The sequence below is a fragment of the Strigops habroptila genome, chromosome 4 (assembly GCF_004027225.2).
Source record: "Strigops habroptila isolate Jane chromosome 4, bStrHab1.2.pri, whole genome shotgun sequence".
Classification (NCBI taxonomy): Eukaryota; Metazoa; Chordata; class Aves; order Psittaciformes; family Psittacidae; genus Strigops; species Strigops habroptila.
The window spans coordinates 83,794,838-83,807,860 of NC_046358.1; the positions used below are offsets into that span (position 1 = coordinate 83,794,838).

The 13,023-nt window shown below is 50.2% G+C and overlaps 1 protein-coding gene across 3 annotated transcripts in view; it reads left to right on the forward strand.

Moving 5' to 3' along the window:
• Positions 1-10,584: 10,584 nt before the first annotated feature.
• The window catches only part of EPN2 (epsin 2), a 46,164-nt gene continuing 43,725 nt past the window's right edge, over positions 10,585-13,023 (forward strand). For 2 of the 3 annotated variants that reach the window (XM_030481925.1, XM_030481927.1), the window contains exon 1: positions 10,585-10,804. The gene's annotated coding sequence lies outside the window, so the exon portion shown is untranslated. Of the gene's footprint in view, positions 10,805-10,928; positions 10,983-13,023 lie in introns of those variants that run through there. The other variant, XM_030481926.2, reaches the window with a different exon arrangement.

The following is a 13,023-nucleotide window of genomic DNA, read 5'->3' on the forward strand; positions in this document are numbered from 1 at the left end:
TTTCTGCTGGACCTGCTGAGTGGTGCTCTGGAAATGTCTGATGAAGGCTTCTGGGGTGAGAAACTGCTGTGGTATCTGGCCTCCAATCTTCCTTGGTGTTACGCTTCCTGTGTGGGTTATAGAGAAGGCAGGGTCCACATACCAGCATTATCTGGGTAGACTGGTGCTGCAACATCTATGGGGGAGTGAGGATTTCTCTACCATCTCTTGTGAGTCCTCAGGAGTCATCCCTGGACAGCTGAGGATGGAAACCCACCATTCTGTGAGCACGGCATGGAGGTGGAGAGGGTCACATCACTGCTTTGATTTGCATGGGAGAGAAATCAGAAGGGTCCCTTTAACTGCAAGCTCCAAAGAAATCAGGCAGAGATGGTGGGATTTGGGTGTGGAGGCTATTCGCTGTCAGTGCTTGACATGGAGGAAGACTCCTCATGCTGTGCTGGCAGCATGGGGTGGCAGGAGTAACCACCCATGGGCAGAGGAGCTCTGTGGCTCCTTGTCTTAGGGGAGCTGTGAATTTGGCCATGTCCAGACACAGCCTGGTGCTTGAACAGACTCCGAGAAGCTCCCCCTCAACAACAGCATCTGTTATTTTTCTAGGATTTGAGAGAGAGGAAAGCAGCCCAGCAGCCTTGCGGCGTGCGCGTAGGTGAGGACCATGCTGTCACCACCGTGACTCACGGGGACGTCTGCCGCTTCCGAGAACACGGATCATGTAGGGAGGAATTGTGAATGATTGCTTGTGGAGGGGTGCCCGAGCTGAAACAGTCGCATTTGGGTTCCTCCTTAGGGTTTGTGAACAAAGAAGTTATTAATAACCAATTAAACCAGAACTCACGTCATGCCTTCTGCTGGAAGCGTGGCAAGAGTGGCTGCGGTTCCTCCTCCAGCACCGTACCTACCCTGCTGCTTTGGCTGCAGGGGGTTGATTTGGGCTGGTGCCTCATCACTCTGTGGCTGTTCTGTAGGGACATACCCACATAGTGCTTCCCAGGCAGGGATGTGGGGTACCACCAGTGCAGGGGTGACTTGGGACTCAGCCATGGTGCATTTGGCTGAGCTCATAGACCGACAGAATGGTTTGGGTTGGAAGGGACCTTAAAGCTCATTTAGTTCCAACCCCCTGCAATGAGTAGGGACATCTTTCACTCAACCAGGTTGCACTCATGGGCTGTGGGCGCAGAACTGGAGCCCTGTGTGACAGGATTTTAGTCAGTGCCAAGGCAGATGGTGTGATCAGCAATGGGGACAACCCGTGGCACTGGGCCAGGGGCTGGAGGGAGGAGGCTTCCTTGGGATGAGGATGTGCGTGTTACCACATCCCCGGCCGGGCTGGCGATGCGCCGGGCAGTGGGAAGAGGCAGGCAGGCTGCTGGAGCGGGGCCCGCTGCGATAATGCATGGAGTGCCGGATGCGCTGTAAAACCGGAGAGAATCCGGGCACTGTGCTCCTCCTGAAACCGCCTATTCAGGGCAGAGCTGGGGAAGACAAGAGGGAGGAAGCAGAGGGAAGATGGAGCACTGAAGCCCTCTGTGTCTGGCCAGCGACGGATGCAGGTGCAGCTGCAGATTCCCCGGATGCTCTGGCTGCTCCGAACCGCCCTTTCCTGCAGGGAAGGAGGAGATGCTCTCAGGAGTCCCCTCAGAGCCCCCCAGCTCTGCTTTCACTATGATTTATTCCTGCTGCTGCAGTGCCTGGTGCAGCCTAGAATATAGAGCTGGGCCTTGTGGTGGCATGTTTGTGTGGATTCTCTGAAGTCTGATATAGGGTTGAGCACATTACCATGACCTCTCTCTCCCCCTCTACAGCTGCCTATCTAGAAAATGATTAGAATTTAATTAACTCTAAAACCTCTGCCCAGCCTGTCATCAGATTGACCTGGAATGGGCAGACGGCCTCAAATCTTTCAAGGGAGAATCCACATGCGTGGCCTTGCCCATCCCTACCTGCACAGTGCTACTGCATCTGCTTCTCTTCTTTAGAAAACCAAGCTAAATAAAGCTGCTGGCATTGGTTTGGTGGCACAGCAGTGTCTTCATGCCATTTTCCTAAGTGGTGCTTTTGCCTGTGCAAGAGGAAAGAGTGAATACTTTTAGAGGCTACAATAAAATTGACGGGTTATTCCCTGGGGCTGTGTTGGATTGTGATTTCTGACACATCAGCTGTGGAAATCCAGGATAATTTCACTGAGGCCTCTCCAGGCATCCACCTGCATGAATGAGAACACAATCTGGAATGAGTGTTTTAAAGAAACACCACCCAGGGGTTAGCTCCAAGATGCATGCTCTTGCTTTCTACCTCTCTTAGCAAGTGCTACATGCAGTGCTCCTACAAGGCAGTTCTTCATTTTCAATGGGAAGTCAAAGGACTGCTTTCTTTAGAAACATTCCTGCAGTGCTGGAAACTGCAGCATTTCTTTCAATGAAGGAATTTGAGATCCCCAGGAAACTGAGGACCTGGGCACCTCTCTGTGAAGCTGATGGCAGAGGAACAGCGTGGCACCGGCAGTGCTTGTGGGTTGAGTGATGCAAGGCACTAACATTATCACAGGTAACAAAAACCTTTCCCATGTAGGTGTATGTATGGCACACACATACATAGAGATGCACTTGCTATATCTAACACAGCATAGAGCAAAACACTCTGTCATAGGTCTGTGTTTATAGAAAGTGTTCCTTCCAGCAAGCATCCCAAATGCAGATTTGCTGTCTTCCTTCCCTCTCTTCCTCTCTCAGGCTCAAAGAGGAACTGGGCTGGGGCTTTGGGGCTTTGCTGGGGAGCTGTGCCTGGCTGACAAGCTTGGTCACTACAGGTTTTGCATGTCTGAGCACCTCACCAGCTCATGGAGCTGACGACTGGGCTGCAGCAGGGTGTACTGTGTGTTATGTCCACTTGTTGTCATATTAATGCTACATGATGATGTCCTGCTGAGCTGGTGAAGCGTTTGGGAGGGGACTCCTTAGTGCATCATAGTGAATGGCCCTGTTGGTCCTCCCTGCTAGCAGCAGGGACTGGGATTTCAGGCTCTCTGGGAGCAGAGGGTTGGAGGCACCACCGGGTTCCTTGCAAGGGCTCAGATGAGCAATTAGAGCAAGAGTTTGTTCCTCAAAAAACAGCTTGAGAAAGCACTACAACCCCTCCGCAGCCTGGGCACCTGTGTTTTCTCCCTCTGGAGACCAGGAGATTAACTCAAGGATTGCTACCCAAGCTGCTATCTGCTTGCTGCTTCCTCAGCTGGGATCAGCAATGCAGCCTCCAGTAGTTTGCAGCTGCGCTGTTCTTGGCTCCCCAGGGCAGAGATGTTTACTGCTTCAGTAAATCAGTTTAGCATATGTTTAACTCTACCTGTGTAGGACGTGCTCTGAGCACCCCTGGGTGCTGAAGGCTTAAAAAGCAATGTGAGCTGCCTTACAAGGCTTAGTAGAGGCTTTAGCCTCGAGGGTGTAAAACATGCCAGTTAATGGAGAGTCTAGGGAGAGGCATCTAGGGATGATGGAGCTTTTGGGAGAAACCTGTGACAGCGTGTTGAGATGCTGAGAAACAGCACGAGTGCTGCGTTTTTCCCCCAGCACTAGCTATTGACACTACTAGTATTGGGATTATGGACTGGACACCTTTGGTTTTAAGCAGTTTCCTACATGCTGGCTCCCAGCTCTGTGCTTCAAACCTGTTCATCTTTGAGAGCAGAGGCCAGTATTGGAAGTGGGTGAGCAGCTAGATTTCATTGTTGTGTTCTCCTAGGACCCAGCAGAGTAGGGCTTGGACACCTCTTGAACCATGTCTATGTCTATGAGATGCATCTTGAAAGAGGTGTCCATGAATGACAGCATCTCCAATTTCCTGACATCCCCCAGGCTCTGATCTTGGAGCAAAATGGGAGGTCTTGCCTTGCCTGCAGGGAAAACACTGGAGTCTCATGTTTCTTTCTCATGAGAACGAAGCTGGAAAAGCTGATGCAGACCCGCTCCTTCTAACGTGCCTGTAATGAAGGATTAGAAGTGGAATAATAGAGAGCAAGGCACACAGAGCATTTGTATGGAAGCATCTGTCAATTTTCTTTTGAGGGTCAGATTGGTGGCTTCAGCAGAGGAAATCATCTGTAGAGCACAGCCCTTTCTTTGCAAGTGGTTAAGATCCTGCTGAGTGTAAAGCACTTTGAAGCCTAGCTGTGCAGGTGTCGTGAGCTGTTCTTCCAGCTCACTGGAGACAGATGTGAGGTTTTCAATACAAGTTTAAACTTATTTGGCTTTTACCCTCACTGGTTGGGTTATTCAGTTCATGCATCGCATTGCAGGCCACTTCAGTATTGCTAAAACCTCTTGTGGCTGCACCACGGCTTACATCCCCTGCTCCCCACCGTGCTCTGAGCGACATGCAAGTGTAAAAAGAGGCTTCTTGAGGGATAGAAGAAACCCGCTGTCTGTAGCAACTTGCTTTGCAGTTATTTTTGATTGAGGTTGAGGCTGTTGTGGTTTGTGCCCCAGAAGAAACTGGGCTGTGCGCAGGCAGTTCCCAGCAGCGCTGATGTTTGCCTTTCACCTTCTCTGATCACAGAGATGTTTGATTTCTAAACATCAGAAGAGAACAGGCTCTTTTGACTTCCTCTCATATTCGCAAGGCTCAGGGAACAATCCTGGATTTCAGAATCTCACTCAGCCTGTAAAGAATGTGGAAGCTTGTAGGAGTGTTAATTACAGCCAATTATAACCTGCTTGACCGGCCAAGATGCTCCAATGGCTACTGAAACCTGCCGTCCTTGAAGATGGAAGCCTTCTATTTTTGAGGAGCTTGCAGAGCAGTTGTCCAGCAGGACAGATCCATGGAGCAGCTTAGGGTCAGATGGGTTTGGAATTGAACATGTTCCTGAGAAACTCTTGCCTGCAGTGCCGTGCAGTTTGCTTTGTGGAGCCCTGATGCCTTGTCATGAATCTCTTCCAGCCCAGCTGGTGATTTTTCTTAATCTGCTTGTTGATTACACAGGGATCGTGTATTTACAGCTCTGCACTTTTAGGTTGGATGAGATTCTCTTTGTGATGGGGCAGCAGTGATAAGCTCGGAATCACAACCGTGAACGCAGATATGGAAGTTGCAAGTGGATTTGTGAGCGTGGGAATGGAGGAAGTCACTTGCAGAAGTGGGAATCAGAAACCTGGAAATTGGGCCAAGTAATTAAGCGACTGGCTGGGTGCTGTGCAAACACAAACCAAACAGACAGCCCTCAGTTTTCAGCTGTCAAGGGGAAAAGCTATCAGCTTTTCAGCTGTGATAATCAGTGATGGGCATCCAGCTGCAATCCAGGGACATGGCAGCACTGTGTTACCAATGCCTTGGTTTAAAAAAGAGCTCAAAATGTTTGCAGTTTCCAGTACTTGGTCTGCTTCAGAGGTCCTGCCTTTCCTATTGTGACTGAAAGCAATACTATGATATTTAAGCTAAAAATGGTTGTAGCTATACAGCTTAGTTCCTAGGGTTAGAAGGTGATGCAGCTTTAATGCTGCGTGCTCTGGGAGCAGAGCACACATGAAGAAAGCTCCCGCAGACCTCAGCTCTCTCAGCCTGCCTCCATAGAAGTGCTTCAGCCCCCTGAGCATCTTCATGTCCCTCCTCTGGGCTTGACCTCATGGTACTTGTGCATGCCACGTCCTGACAGCAGTGATTGCTGGTTGCCTATGTGGTTGTAGATACACTTCATGTCTGCTGTGTCCCCTGCTTCTGTTAGTGGACAAAAAGCCTTTTGCCTCCCTCTGCACCAAGATAGGACCAGCCTAAATCACTGTCCCAGCCCACCAGAAGGAGAGGAGACCCAATTTGCAGATGATGCTGCAGAGACAGCAGCACAGCTCCTCTTGTCATCGTGATGCTTTCCTCATCAGGAGCCCCACAGGGTGGTTTCCCTCACGGTGAGAAACAACTGGGAGGAGTAAGGATCATCCCTGGCCATGCATGATCCTTGTGCAACCACACAAGTCATCGTGTGGTTGGCTGTTGTTATGAAGCCTCTGTTGGTCTGAGGATGGGCCTGGGGCGAAAGGGAGGGCCTGACTCTTTGGGTGACATTCCTTGGGTGGCTGCAGGAATGATGAGGAGGAACTCTGATGGGTGACATCCTCCACCAACTCCTTCCTGACAGGAAGTCCTCTCGTCATGGCATGGAGGAAGTCAAGAGGGATAAAACAAACTGAACCAACCGCAAGGGAATCCTTGACCTCCAGCACGGGCTTGCAGGCTCTCACTTGGCAACTTGCTTTGGGGAACCACATGGTAACATAAATGAGCCCATTTTCACTGCAGATACCTCAGTCCTGAGTTTGTGACTCCAGACTACACAGACAGTCCCAATGGGTGAGTGCTCCCAGCCTGGGAACAACCAGAAAATCCAGGTTCTCTAGGTCAAATGTGCTGATGTATCATATTAAACAAGAAAAATACCTCCTCACCAGTCAGTGGGACCTTGCAGTGGTCCCATCCCCTCCTTTCTGCTGATGTGAGTGATCACACATCCTTCTGCAGAGCTGGTTCAGGGAGCTAAACTGGCTGGGAAACAACCCTCCCCCCCAAAAAAGTGATTAGTCTTCACCACAGATGGCATAAGCTGGTGTTGGTGGTAGGGAGGGAATGGGAACGGGTGGTGGAGGAAGGGCAGGAACCACAACACCCTAACTTAGGTCAATTAAAACTGTTGTGGAATTTCACCCCGAGGCTTTAGTGGGATTTAATATAAGCAGCGCAGTGGCCTTGGCTTCTCGATGTGGCATGGGGAGAAACTGCACCTACAGAGCAGTAAGGAGAAAGGAATGAGGGAAGGTGCCCGCAGATGAGAATGGCTTTAACTTCTAAAGAAACGCACCACTTGGTAATTACTAGAACTAAGCACATTTCAAACGTTACTGCCTCTTGCACTGTCAGTGCATATTCATTTTGAGAAAACCAGAATGTGCTGGGCTTGCATTCTCTCTCCTCTTTTCATGAATCTGCTAACGTGTTCAGAAAAGGTCTGTTTTTGAAAGCCCATATTAGAGGTGTATTAATTTTGAAAGCCCATTTTAGGGCTGTATTAATTTTGAACTTGTCAAAATGAGCACTCGCATTGGAAACAGTTCTACGAGCTTGTCTGCGTCACAAATGAAACTAAAACCCTCACGCTGGCCGTAAGCAGGCTCTGTTCTGATTCAACTTGGGTCGCTTCCAGCTGAACCCAGGCACAGGCTTAATGGGCTGCACTCTCCCTCATTCACCCTCTTTGTGATTTTGCTCCTTGTAACTACACTTATTTAAAGATGTTTGAAGAAACCAGGCTAAATATGGTATAAACGAAACTTCTATTTTGCCTTTTCCTTGGCTTGTAGACAAATCCTGTATGTGTGCTTAGGGCTGCAGACCCTGTGGATCCATGTGTCTAATCAAAGCAGACGAGACTGTAACTCAGACTTTGCATATTTCAATGAAATATTCATGAATCTAGAAGGGAATAACCTGGGGTGAACATCACTTTGTATGAATCTGAATATATCCTGTATCACTGTCAGCAACAGAGGGCCTGTGCTTGTTGAGAAATGCCTCTCCGCTTTGGCTCGAAGGACAATACTGATTGCATTTGCCCAGATTCTCATTTAATTAGAAGATTTCCAAAACTGGCCAGTTAAGGATTTCAGTCCCTATTTGCCCCACATGGAAGCACGTGGCTGAGAAATGCCAGCTCCCACTGGAGTCAGCGTGAGTGGAAGGTGCCCAGCCTCCTGAGACATGAGGCAGGTTCTTACTTGGCTACTTAATACAGACTTAAGTGCTGAACATTAATCACACCTTCATTAGATGATGCTAGCCTCTTTTTTTTTAATTGATTCCTTCTGAAGACCTGTAGGTTAGGAGTGGGAAGGAAGACCAGTAATGGAACAAAAATGACCGTGATTTAGAGATCGGATTGCACACAGCTCGAGCCATGCATCAGGATAACGAGATTCAGTCTTGTTTGGTTACAAGCACTGGAGACAGAAGCAGAAAATGCAATCCACCGAGCCAGCTCTCAGGAAATGAGAAACAATAGAGTGAGGAAATCAAATTTCAAACTGCAAGGGATATATTTATCAAGCTTTCCTTTGAATTTTTGAAGAGCTTTTTGGCATTCTCTGTGCAGCTTTTTTCTTTCCCCTGTATTTTTTCGGTCAGCTGCCATATGGCTGGAGGATTAGATCCCTCTGCAGCACTGTTGTTTGTGACCTATTTGTTAATGCGGGGCTGGGGTCAGCGAGAAGAGACAAATGGACTTGTCATTGTTTGGTGCTTTTTCAAGTGCTGTTCCTGTTGTCACTCGCACCGTGGCCAGACATTTGGAACAAACTCATTAGGTAATTAGTGGTGTGCTCAGCCCCACGTGGCGGTAGTTGCTGTGTGGGTGATATTCACGTTATGGCTGCGGAACAGGCCCTCCTGTGGCTTCCTGGCAGCCGCTCTTCGCTAGGTTAGTTGGGAGGACAACCGTGGCCTGCCTTGTCTTTCCTAGGAGAGTCTCTTGCATGCCAGACATCGCCCTGCAGCACTGCTCCTTATCCTCCTCCTCCTCGCCATGCATATCCCTTCCATTCCTACTCGCTGGATTCGCTGCCACCATCTGCTTTCTCTGCATGGACTGCTCTAATGCCAGTGTGGCTACCAGGGAGATGCCACAGCTATTGGCTGCTGATGCCAAATTCACATTGCAAATAATGGCCTTGAACCCTGGCTCTGCCAACACAGCTGAAATGTTGTAGGCTGGGAATGATCTGATAGAGCAGCTTGAGATAACATCCAAGGCGTGGTATGAGAGAGGGATGGGGCAGCGCTGGCATGGGAAGTTTTCTACACTAGCTCCTGGGTTTGAAATCGCAGGGCAAATAGCAACAACCTCCTGTTGTTAATACAAAATGACGACTACAGATCTGCTGCCACAAGTCCCCTCTCGCTGTGGATGTCCTCAGGGAACTGCCTGAAGGGATTGAGTCTCCTCTCACTGTGGATATCCTCAGGGAACCACCCGAAGGGATTGTCCCTTTGTAGCCTGGGTACATCCCTGCTGGTGCAGCTGCATCCATCATGTTCCTGACCAGTGCAGCAGGAACACTGCGATTTAAGGCATTAACACGTATGTAATAAAAAGTGCCATTTTGCTTGGCTGGCTTGTTTTGCTTGCACTAAGTGGCTTGATCTGGTTGATGGAGAAGACAGTTTGTTGACAGAGGCATGGCAGCTCTGTGCTGGGTTTGTGGATTCATACACTTGTGCCATCGACAGACACACCTGGGATGGAGCTGGGAATGGTGAGGAAGCTGCCTCCTGCTTTGGAGAGCTGCCTGCCCAGACCTGGGAGGAAGGTGGGCAGGAGAGAAAGCAGTGGGAACAATCTTCTATTTCCCATTTTCTTTTAACCAAGAGCTTTCTTCTTGTTCTTTAGAGCTGTCAGCACCTAATCATTAGGATTAATGAACGTGCACAGAAACATTAGGTTACCATCGTTGCCATTTTCTTCTCGAGAAGAGGGAAATATCTTTCAGCTCCTGCTGATAGCATCAGATGTGTGCTGATCCTTTATATTTTTTTCACCCAGACTTTAATTCTGCCTTGCTCAAGGTTAAAGCTCAGCCAGCATCGCAGCTAACCGCAGAACACTCGGCTTCCCAGCTACCAGATGGCATCTGAAGCATTTCAACTTGCAGCATTTCTAAATAAGTTGGTTTTAATGCAGTTTACTTGGCATTTCACTGCAGTCCCTGCTCTTCTGTATTTAAACCCCAATTCCATGGGAGAAAAGGGATGGGCTGTGTTTGCAGCGCTCAGCCTGACCTTTCTTTCACTTGAAAGGCAATACCTTATGAACCAGGGTTTTGCTCTGAGTTTCCTTTGTGCTGTTATGCTTTACTAAGGCAAGATTCCTCGGGAGTTTGGGTTTTAAATCACCGGCAGCACTACCCGGACCCAGCTGTAACAGGAGCAGAGCCTTGCTCACCAGCTTCTCCCCTGACCCACGCCAACCCCAACCATCTCGCCAACAGCGACGTTCCGTTTCCTTCAATTGTCTCATGGTTTTACGATGGGAACAAATATATCCAGGGAGAACTACAATGGGACCACTAATGTCCTCCCACCTGCCAGCCCAGTTTAGTCATTGTCCCCAGAGGGAAAGAATGCGTGCTCCGACGCCCGGCTCCCCTTCCCATCACTAGAACGCCCCATCCCAAAGCCTTCCCTGATCCATAAACGCTGTTATTTCTTATTGGCAAAGGGGAAAGGTGCTGTAATCACAGTATGAAGCAACAGGAGCCACTTTGGTGCGTGTCAACCCACCCATGGCACTATGTTTTGGGGGATTCCCTTTCCCGCCTATAATCTCCCCTCAGCGTCCCACAGCCTTTCCCTTCCCTCGGACGCCGCAATGGGGCCGCGGAGGAGCCGGGCGCCCTCCCGGCACCTCTCAACCCTCCTCGGCCTGGCTGTGAGGAGGGATGGAAGGGACGGGTTGTGCTGAGCAGCGGTGCCCGGGCTGAGGCGGGGGCGGGGGCCGCCGCCGCCGCCGCCGCCGCCGCCGCCGCGATCGTTCCTTCCCGCCCCCCCCCCATCTCCTCCCGCGCCGCGCCCGGGCCGGGGCCGCGCCTCGGGGCCGCGCGCGGCCGCCGGTTCCGCCTCCTCCGCCACCTCCCCCTGGCCGCCGCCATGTTGGATGGTGCGTGTGGGTGTCAAACGCAGCCAGCGGCGGCGGCGGCGGCCGGGAACCGGGACCCCCCCTCCGCGCCTCCCGCGGGCCCCTCCCCGCTCCTCCCGCACGCAGCGCCAGGTCAGGCTGGGAGCCGCGGGGCGCTCGGGTGCGGGACAGGGATCCGAACGGACCGGACGGCGGCGGCGGAAGAGCCTCCCCCCGCCTTTCCCCTCAGCAGCGGGGTGCGGGGTGGGCGCGGGAAGGGCCCCCCGGGGCTCGCCGCGGGCAGGGAGCGGGGCCGCCGGGCGGCTGCGGGGTGAGGGCGGCGGCTGCTGGGTCGTGGGGCCGGTGGGGTGGGGGGGTACCGGGGTTTGGGGGTGGCGGGGCAGCCCCGGCGGGGGTCCGGGGTGTCCTTTGTTGTCGCCGTTGGGTGGGCAGCAAGTTACTGCCCATCATGGCAGCCCGGCGGCGGGGCTGTGGAGCGAGGAGCGCGCCTCCGCGGCCCGGTGCTGCCGGCGGCGGCGGCGGGGCGCGGAGCGGGGGGACACACGATCGCCACGGCCCTTCGCCTCAGGGCCGGAAGGGTTTTGGCCGCCAGCCTCCGGCCCGAAGTTTGGGCCTGGCTGCCCGGGGAGGCCGGTGGGGCCGGCCTGAAGCTGCCGGGGCTGCGGGGATGGCGGCGGCCTGCTCCGGGGGAGGGGGGGCGACCGGCGGCGGGCCGGGGCGGGGGGGGTCTGATTTTTCGTGTTGTCCCCTCGCCTCTGCGTTATTAACCTTAATTATGGCGCTGTTTGACTTACTGTGTTATTTCCAGTCGTATAGTCGGTTTGGAGGATGTGTGGTAGTGCTTTAAATCATTTTTAAGGCTTTATTTTATATCTATATATATTTATTTTATTTCAATCTTTACCTGCAGTGCCTTTGATGCTACAGATATGTCTTGGGGAGTCGGTGTGCTGCATTACATTAAGCAGTATTGTTGCTGGGAACTATACTGAGACAAGAATTGTCACAGGCTACCTAGAATGGAAGTTTCCTATTTTAAAGCCTTATGGCATATTGGTAATGTTGGGTCTCGGTTTTATTTGGCCCGGGGGTATATAATGCTTCCCCCTTCCCCCTTCTGAAGCGTGGTATCATCACCAATCTGAAAAGCAAAGTTATATTTAAAATCTAAATGTATTGGACACGTTTCTTTCTCTTAATCTCCTGAGAAAACACCCTGAATGATACACATACACATTTTCAACAGGAGGCCTAAAATACTTGGTCAGATCATTGAGGTGTGTTACGGATGTTATGGACCGTGGAGGCTGACTTTAGGAGTTCAAAATGCAAATCGGGCCACAAGATTAAGTTTTATTATTCTCGCCACTGAAAGACGTGTTTTATGATAATATGGAACTCTTGCATAATTCCAGTGTGTTGCTGTGTTTTGTGCAAGACAAGGTCATGGAAAATTGGATTGTTGGGATGTAAAATGTGGGAGGTTAGGATGATTTTTTGATTAGAAATATAAGTATATTGTAATGCCTTTAGCAAAATGCAGCCTATTTAGGAAGCACTTCTAAATATGTTTGTCTTGGCTGATTCTTGGATCCATTATTTTCAAACAAACTCATGTATAGTGTTTTATTGTGAAGAATCCAAACTTTTGGATAAATTTTCTTTTATAAACTCGAAGCAATGGTAAACTGGCCAGCTAGAACTGCAGAGGTAATCTTCCATATATTAAATATTTAACTGTGTTATCAAAAATTATCAAGTACAAATGAACCATGAGTATGCATTCCTGAAGACAAATTCTGATAAGGCTGAATTGACTCCAAGTTACACATCAGGAAGTTTGATTTACGGGTGCTGATTGTGACTTCCTTGATGCTATAAAGTAACTATGTGACATCACCCTGGTATGATGATGGTTTTCCTACGTGATGCCTTGACTTATACATGTGCTGATGAAAGAAAATGAATATCTGCCTTTAAGAAAAGAAATATAATGAGATACTAACAGGATGGACTTATCTCTTTAGCAGAAATAATTGATCTGTTCCCTGGTAGGAGCTCAGTAATGTTGGAGAATACTTGGGCAAGAGAAGTCTGATCTGCAAGTTACCTGGGGGTCCTGTCCTACTAGAGGGTATATCTGAGACTTGGCTGTCAGCTAACCTGGTCTCAGGTGTACATCACATAGTGGATGTAACACTCATGTTGTTTTCACATCCATTATTCTTACAGTCATTTTTAATGACTAGTTGACAAACATCTGATGTCCAGTGCAAGCAGTGCTGTGTAATGGAATGAGCATAAATGAATTCAGCTTGTACTGACTGCAGCATTATTTACATAACTGGTTA